This window comes from Coloeus monedula (genome assembly GCF_965178545.1).
Source record: "Coloeus monedula genome assembly, chromosome: 6".
NCBI lineage: Eukaryota > Metazoa > Chordata > Aves > Passeriformes > Corvidae > Coloeus > Coloeus monedula.
Genome location: NC_138786.1, coordinates 22,356,320 through 22,364,821, shown reverse-complemented (window position 1 = coordinate 22,364,821; position 8,502 = coordinate 22,356,320).

The following is an 8,502-nucleotide window of genomic DNA, read 5'->3' as shown; positions in this document are numbered from 1 at the left end:
TTTTTTGTAATGCAGATTACGATATGCTGGTATGAGAAACCCTGCCTTTAATAAATTTATATAAAGCCTGTTGTGCTTTTGGTTTTAATTCTATAAATATTTCTTACTACAGAAGTATTTAAATTACAAGATATGTCAGTTCTTAAGCCACCAGTTAAAGGCTTGGAACAGTAATTGCAAAAAGGAAGCAGTCTGAAAATCATGTAACCGGAATGAGAGAGGGAATGAAGAATGATCTGTTGAGCAATGAAACTGAGTGGAGGGGAACAGAAAAGGTAAATGTCTCAGTAGATGTGAAAGGGAAGGGGGAAATATTTTTTTGTGTAATGAACAAACAGAAGTAAAGCATTAGCAAAACCAATCCTGCTATTTGTTGTATGCACTTGTTTTGTCAATGTTTTAAACTACAGAATGAAATAAACATTTGAGTGTTAATTTTGGAAAGATTTCCAAGGGGCTTTAACTGATGTCTTAGTGATGGGAGGTAATACAAGGAAGCCAGAAAGTTTAATCTGAGTTTTCACTTCCAAAATCCTGATTTCTTCCAAATACTTCTTTACTGGGAGCTAGTTTAGTGTGTAATGCATCTTCAGACGCATTCTTCTACAATACTTCTTACATGATTTTAAGAAATTGTTTGCCTTGCAATAGAGAGATTTGAGTTTTTATATATGTTTCTCAGTGGAGGTGATTATGTTTGATAAGGTGTCAAGAATGGTTTTTAGACTATTTGGATAAGCCAGGTGCAAGGGTGCTTCTCATGTAATTTATTTACTAGATATTTCTGTGTCTGACATTGAAGACTATACATTGAGTTGGAATGCATTTAATCAAGTCTTCCTACTCAGAACAGGTTCTTTGATTTTATACATGCGATGCAACCTGCTTGGGTCAATCTTGGGTTTAATTCCTTTTCTGACAGACTCAGTGGTAAATTTGCCAAAGATATGTAGTATCTTTAAGAAAAAATATCTAGAAAGTTTTATTTAGACAAGTTTTGATATTTTTTCTTTCTATATTTAAAAAACCCAAACAACAAAACCCAAAAAAACCCCCAACTTCTCTCCAACAATACAACAGAAAAATCCCAAACCAACCCCACAACTAACCAGCTAAAGAAACTCCAAACAAAGTATTTTTTAAAACTAGTCAGTGAAATGGGCTGCACCAGTCATGACCTTGAGTGCTGGTCACTAGTGTGAGATAGAGACCCGAAGAGAATCCTGAAAGTCGGAAGTTCTAGAGTTCAAAGAGAATTTTCAAGAAAAGTTAAGCTTAGGCAAGTCAATCTATTTTTATTTAGAGTGGACAATAACTGTAGTTATGATTTGAATGAGACTCTCTTCCTCTCTTCGAATTCTTAGGCAAAGCTAGAATTAAGAGTTTGTGTTGGAAAATTTTGAGCGGTTTTAAACACTATCAAATCCAGATTAGCATGCAAACACTACATTTTGATCACTATATTTCTGCTATACCTTCATTTCAAGGATCCATGTAAGTGAGACCTCTGTTGACAAGCTCAAGATGCATCTTTAGGTTTTTATGATGCTTCTTCCCCTAGTATTACAGGCCTTTTAATGATGTTTTCTAAAGGCAGATATTTATCAGCTATCTAATTCATCACAGCTTAATGGTAGTTGTTAAGAAACATAGTCAGAGTTCTTGATTATTCATTATTATTTTACAGAAAATTCTATATATCTCCTACTGCCTTATGACATATGAATTTGCAGCTTCCTAGGATCTGATCCTGTGAAGTGTTTAGCTGCTCTTAAGATTAGTAATGTTATTTACCTCTCCCAAGTGTAAGAGTTTTCAGGGAATTAATCGAAGTGGTTTTATCATGTTTTGTTTCTGTACAAGTCATGAGGTTCATTTCCAGGATTTAAATGCACCATTCGTTATTTTAGCTTTCACTGACGTGTCAAGTGTATCATTTTCAGAACTTGTCTGTAGCAGTATTTCACATTTGATACTTTCCTAAGAAGGAAAGCTGCATGGTTTGTTTTCATATATGGCATGAATATTTATACTTTCTCTGCATCTTTATAAATTTGAGAACAGTGAGATGAATGAAAGCAGTGAATCAGAGAGGACAGTGTGTGTGTGATACTAGCAGAAATTCACTATTCAATTTCTTCTTAAGACCTGATGACTTAAAGGAGGCAGTCGACGTTCACTTCAGTCAGACCTATAATACTCAGTAATGCTGGAGGCTTAAGTTTTATCACTTTGTGGAGGCCTTTTTGTTTATTCCCAGGGCAATGTATAAAACCTGTGAGAATACTTAGAAATACACCACTTTAATTTTGATCTTTCACTTGTTTTGTTGCAATAGTGCCTCTCTGCCAATAAATTGCACTATTTCCAGAACTTGTGTTTTTCTTTCAGGTATGTCTGGAATCCTTCAGCTTTGTAAAGAAATTTCTAGACTATGGTACAATAAAGACCAAGCTACATATCTAGCTTAGAAATTACATTATTATAATGATTTCAAACTCTTATCCTTATTCTCTCCTCCCTGTCTGAGCTCAGATTCCATTTTACAATTTTTTTCTCTGCTTTTGCTTTTCTGTAGTGACTCATTGTGTTCTGCCTAGTGCACCCTGAAGCTTAAAATTTGATGCCAAGTTGATTTATCACAATCATGCATTTCTAAAAACTTGGTTCTGCTGGTTAGTCAATAGAAGGAAAGCTAAAGAGAAAACATTAACAAATGAGAACAGTTTTGTGTGACCATTGCTCTTTGAGAATCATCTTGGTATTATCACTTTGATCTCTCCCCATTTCTTTTTTTCTCTTTACAGAACAGCGCATCATTAAGAAATGTAAAATCAAGATATGTGATAATGTATTTTTTTCTCTTATTAGTCACTTGGAGCATTTTGCCTAAGCATAAAAGTGCTGATGAACAGCTTACATAAAAATGTATGGCGATCCCATAGGTGTAGGAAAGCTACTCTGATAATGTTGGTACTTACTTTAATATACAACTAATAAAACATTTTGAAGGTAATGTTACATGTAAAAAACAAACAGCATTCAGCACTTCTACATGATGTGAAATGACAAAACAGAGATACACAGCTGCATGAGAAAAAACCTCTTTTAACGTTTTATATTGATCTTGTGAATGAAAAACTGAATTTTAGAAGCAAAGTCAACCATGACCTAACCATTAACAGATCAGAAACAAGAGCATTGAATAGATTTCTTCCTCTCCAGCTCCATGATTGAATTTTTTTTAACAGCTTAATTTGCTCAACAATAGCATTATATTTACTTTGGGTATTACTTTATTGCGCAATATATGCTATGTCCAGATAATATACTGAAGAACAGTGAGTTTTGCATGTCTTTAATCTTAATGTAATCCTTAGTTATTTGAATGGACTGAAACACCCCATCATTTTCTAATCATTGTATCAGGTTGAAGATTTTTATTATTGGTTTGGATTGTTTTTGAAAGACCTATTCACAGATTTCTTCTACCTCTTTTGGATTCACTTGAAGATAAACTGGGTTATTCTGAGAAGGTAAAGGCCTTTGGCAGCATCGTGTACATTATTGCCTCTAGCCTCTTTATATCTAGCTGGGCTAGTGGATTCCGTAGCTGCTCAGTAGTGCTTCCTTTCCTACTGGATCCCTCTTTTGAGGTTGAGTATCCTAAGATTTTATAATCTATCAATTTTCTTTATGGAGTGGGCTTGGAAAGCAGAGGGAAGGACTGCAGAATTATGGTAAACCAGGAGTATAGCCTACAGTTACAGAATACACTTTTTACTGTCTGTGGAAGCAAGGCTTATTATTGAATGAGAGCTTCAGTGGATCGATGCCGCGTTTATTCCACAGGGTCCCTCGTGGACACGCTCAGGCGGCGCTCTGCCAGCACCTACACATGCACACAGTGTCACCTTCGCAGGTAGTCACGAGCAGCCGCTCACACACACAGTCTGTGCACGAACCAGAGACAGAGAGGCGAGAGGGGTTCTCTGCAGGCAATTCTGAGGTGTTTAATGGCAACACACCCCAAGGGTGGCAGAGGCAAGAAGACCCAGAACCGAAAGCCCACGCCAGTTTTATCCCAAAAGCTCCCAAAGGTGGGCAGAGCGTCCAAAACCAATAGTCTGAGGGCTAGGGGGCAGAGGCAAGGTTGAGTGACATAACAGGGGCCAATGGGAAAAGGGATGGGAGGGGGAGAGGGCCAGTGACCAGCAGAATCTAGACCAAGGGAGAACTTTCTAGCACAGTGTTGCAAGGAGAGACCAGTTTTAGGGTAACTTGAGGGGTGTAAAGTGGACTTAGCCACCACAACAACTTATTTGCTGTCTCCTGGGGCAGTTGTTATTTTTGAGAAGGAGGTATTTATTTAAAAAGATCTGTCTCAAAAAAAAGTTTCCAAACTATATTCAAATGTTACTGAAAGTGTAACTTTTCTCCTTGTTTTATACTGCCCTCATTTGTAGCCTTCAAATATTGTGGATTTAGCAGGGTGTGTTTATTAGCATGCAGAAAAAAAGTCTGCAAAATGTTAATGGCTTATCTGGTAAATAAGCTATGGTGATTCTTACTACCCAAATCTGTGGAGAGTTGAGTCAGATTTTGTTTATCTATGGACACTTGTGTGTTTTCTGCTATCACAAAGCTTATGATCCCTAAGGGGGAAACAATACTGCAGATATTTTCAGTCTGGAAGGCAGAGGTCCTAGGACCAATTATAAATCATCACTTGACTTCCATGAAAAGAGGCATCTTTAAAATCTGAAAAAAGTCAAGGATTTGATGAGTTTCCAACATCTGCATTTCCGTTCCAAGGCAAACACACTCTGCATGGTTGCTGTCAAATTGGCTCATTGGTCTCATTTGGGGTCAGCTCTGCCTGGTTTGTGATTATATAATAATAAAATGAAATTCAGTTGTAGATTGAATGAGTTCATGGAAGATAGTTAAATGAAGACTATTTGGTATATTGGCAGCATATTAATTTCAGGAACTGTCTGAGGTGAAATTAGCACAGAGTTGGGAGCATATTGAGTGGAAATATGTTCTACACTGTCACTGAACTTTTTTCGCCAGGCAAGTGTGCAGCCACTGCTAGAGGTCACTGCATCCAGTTGAGCAAAACCTTGTTGGTGTAGTATGCTCTCACTGTGGTCAGTTTTTCAGGACATGGGCGAGTTGTTTCTCAAGATAGTCAAGTAGGAAAAAAGCTCTGAAATCATGGCTGTTAAGATTGGGTGAATAAATTTAATGAGATCTTAATTGCTATTGTCTTGAAAAACTTCCACTGTCCATGTTGCACTTAAGGTATGACTAAGGCCCTACAAACAAAGTGGCATTCAGAGCAGATATTTTTGAGTATCTTGCAATTTAATCTCCTGGGCTGACCAATCTGTTAGTTATTTAAAAGTGGCATAATCTGTGCAGCTAGCTTCAACGCTGCTCAGATTGTGAGACATTATTGGAAATGCCTGCAATATCAACTGTTACAGAAAATATTTATCATTATAGAATCATAAAATGGATTGGGTTGGTAGGGACTTTACCCACCCCAGTCAGGGAATAACTATAGAGGAATCAATTCACTAATGACTGATGTTGCAAGGCCTTTTGTCTTGCTTAAGACTTTTCGTCATTTATTTTTATGTTCTTATGTTCATGTCAGTAAGGAAAGGAGAAAGGAAAACTTAACGACAAAATCAGTTCTGATCAAACAAAGGTAGGCAATCCAAGCGTTGTAAATTCAGGAAGCCCAAACTTGGTTTTCATGTAGCAGTCAAGAAATGTGTGCATTAGGCACAAAAAAGTTAAAGATTGAAATTACAACTGAATTTATGGCTTTTGGGGGTGTCTTGAATGGGCTTTGGTCTTTGGCCTAATTTGTTACACTAACTTTAGAAATACATATGTGTATATATAGGTGTATACAAACAAAAACCCAAACAACTCTACTGTTTATTCCAAAGATGATAAGATATAAATCAAGATCTGTATCTCACCAGAGGGATGTCTTATGGAGATATGTTCCTCTGTGTTCTTTGCAATAGTCAGTTGATCATTCCTATTAAAGCCTTTTCTGCCTGAAATCCTGTAGCGCTTTTCACCCTCACTTAGAGCTTCTGTTCTTTGACTGGCCAAGGATTTGTCAGTAGGATTGGAAGTGGTAGGTTCACTTTCTATTTAGATTATTTTTTATATAGCACAAGAGATGCATATGAATACACCTATTGCTCCAATTTTATAGAATTATCTTTTCCCTTACAAGATACTGTAGCTTTTCTAGGAATGTTTAAATTGCATGTTCATGTGGCACAATCTCAGAGAAGCATGACTGTACCTCTAGGCTGACTTTTATGTACAAGTCAGCACAAGGCATGTGTAGTGGCTCTTGAGATCAAGTTTAGGTCCATGTTACATCTGGTTAAAAAATCTCCAGATGTGTTGCGGCTAAAATATCAGAGAAAAAGAGCTCTTTTCCTTGTGAACTATGAATAGAGAACTAATTTTTTATTTATAGTTAGAATAATTAACAATATAAATCATCTAGGGAGGTTCTGTATGAAATCATGGGAGGAATAAAAGGTGCCACACAGTCGATACAAGCGTAAGCAATCCTACTGTAGACAGTTTAATTTTTTGCCTTTTTGGGTAGCATAAGCTTGGTTAATGCTTCTGCAGTGAATGCAGCTGCTTAGGGAAAATCAAATAGAGAAGACAATGACTTTTCATGCTGATATAAAATGAAAAGCACTGTGCCAAAAGAGGTCCTTTTTTATTTCTCTAATAATGTTCTCAACTGCCAGTAACTCTTTTTAACTTTAAAGCAGGAACAAACAGCATAGTGTTCCCAAGATATCTGATGGGGTACTACAGCTGACTCCAGACTTTTTGTGCGTTACAATTACATAGGTTGACTTACGTGGTCACAGGGCTTTACCCATTTTTTGAATGACTGCCTTGGACCATATGTCTGTCTTTTCTGAAGAGTAGAGCACTTCTTAAAAGTACAGTTTGTATTGCAGTTGGGTAATTTTTAAAAAAGGAAGAAGGTAGAGAGTAAAGACTCTCCACAGTAAAGACTGTGGAGTCTGCCACCCACAGCACTAATTAAATTTATTAATGTGAAAGAAAAACATCCTCACAAGCTACTTAAGGCCAATGGACTTATGTTTTTTTGTGTTTATTTTGTTTTCAGCAGAGTAATAGGTGATGAAAACAGCTAATGTTTTGAGGGTACTTGGTGAGAAAAAGCTGAGGATGATTTTTATCAAAACCCCTTTATTACTTGAGAAAAACTTCTCCAAAAGGCCTGTATATGAGTTAAATGTTGGAGGAACTTGTTTAGTATTCCTAATGAAAGAATGAGTTGTGAGATTTCTAGTGTATCTGAGTATCAGCCAGATCACCTGGTTCCTCTTATGAGGAAATTGCTGCAGTCTGTGGGGCCTTCCTGTCCAGGGAGTGGGACTGGGGCACTGGCTGGGGGCAGCCCCAGCCCCAGGGCATCAGGCAGCTTCATGGGACAGGCCAAGGTTGGGCAACGATGCTGGCCCTTGGGTGAGGTTTAGGATCAGGCTTGGTGAGGTGAACTGGAGTCTGATCCTGCTTCAGGATTGCTGGGTACAGCCATGGAGATGGAGTGGGACACCAACATCATCTTCTTGTTTTCCTTGTGGAGTTTGAATGCAACAGTTGGTGTCATTGCACACCCTGGTCCTGCATCAGACAGAAATTACTGTTTTCTCTCTCTTCCATTTCACAGAAATAAATGCTCATTTTACCCTTTCAAATTCCCATTGTCAGTGATGTTTGCAATTTAATGTTCAGCACTGATTCTTTGCTCTGCCAGGTAATTTAGTACACATCACTACTACTGCTGACAAAAGTGATTGGTTTGAATGAGCAGACTATGAAGGTTGTTCTTAGACAATGTATTGCTTGTGTTGCAAGGAAAAAAGGCTCCTGATGTCAGCCACATGTAAATTCTCAATTTCAATGAGAAAGGAAAATATTCCCATTTTCAAAAATAGGCAGAATTTTCATAAGTTGATAAAGAACATTAGTATATTCCTACTGTGATAGGTGCCAGGTTTTTTGTACTTTGAATGTGTGTTTGAATATGATCTTAATGTTATTTTTGAATTTTAAAGGTAGGCTCTAATTTCATTTATTAATATTGTTAATGGGATAAAATAGCAAACAACTTTTCTCTTAACATAGAATTTTGTAATGTATAGCTACTTTTGCACAGAAGAATAATATGGGCTGAATCTATGAATTTGTAAATAAGGAGAGTGTCTGTAGAAGAAAAACAGGTATGAAAATTAAAGCAAGTCTGAAGTTGAGAGCCCTGATAACAGAACTGCAAGACTGGAATAATTATCCAGAATATCCCATCTTTTCACAATGTCCATTTAATTCTGTCTATTCCAAATGTCCATTTCTCCTTTTCAGCATTTTATTTTTTGTCTTCCATGGTTGTTTTTACAGTTTAATAATCTG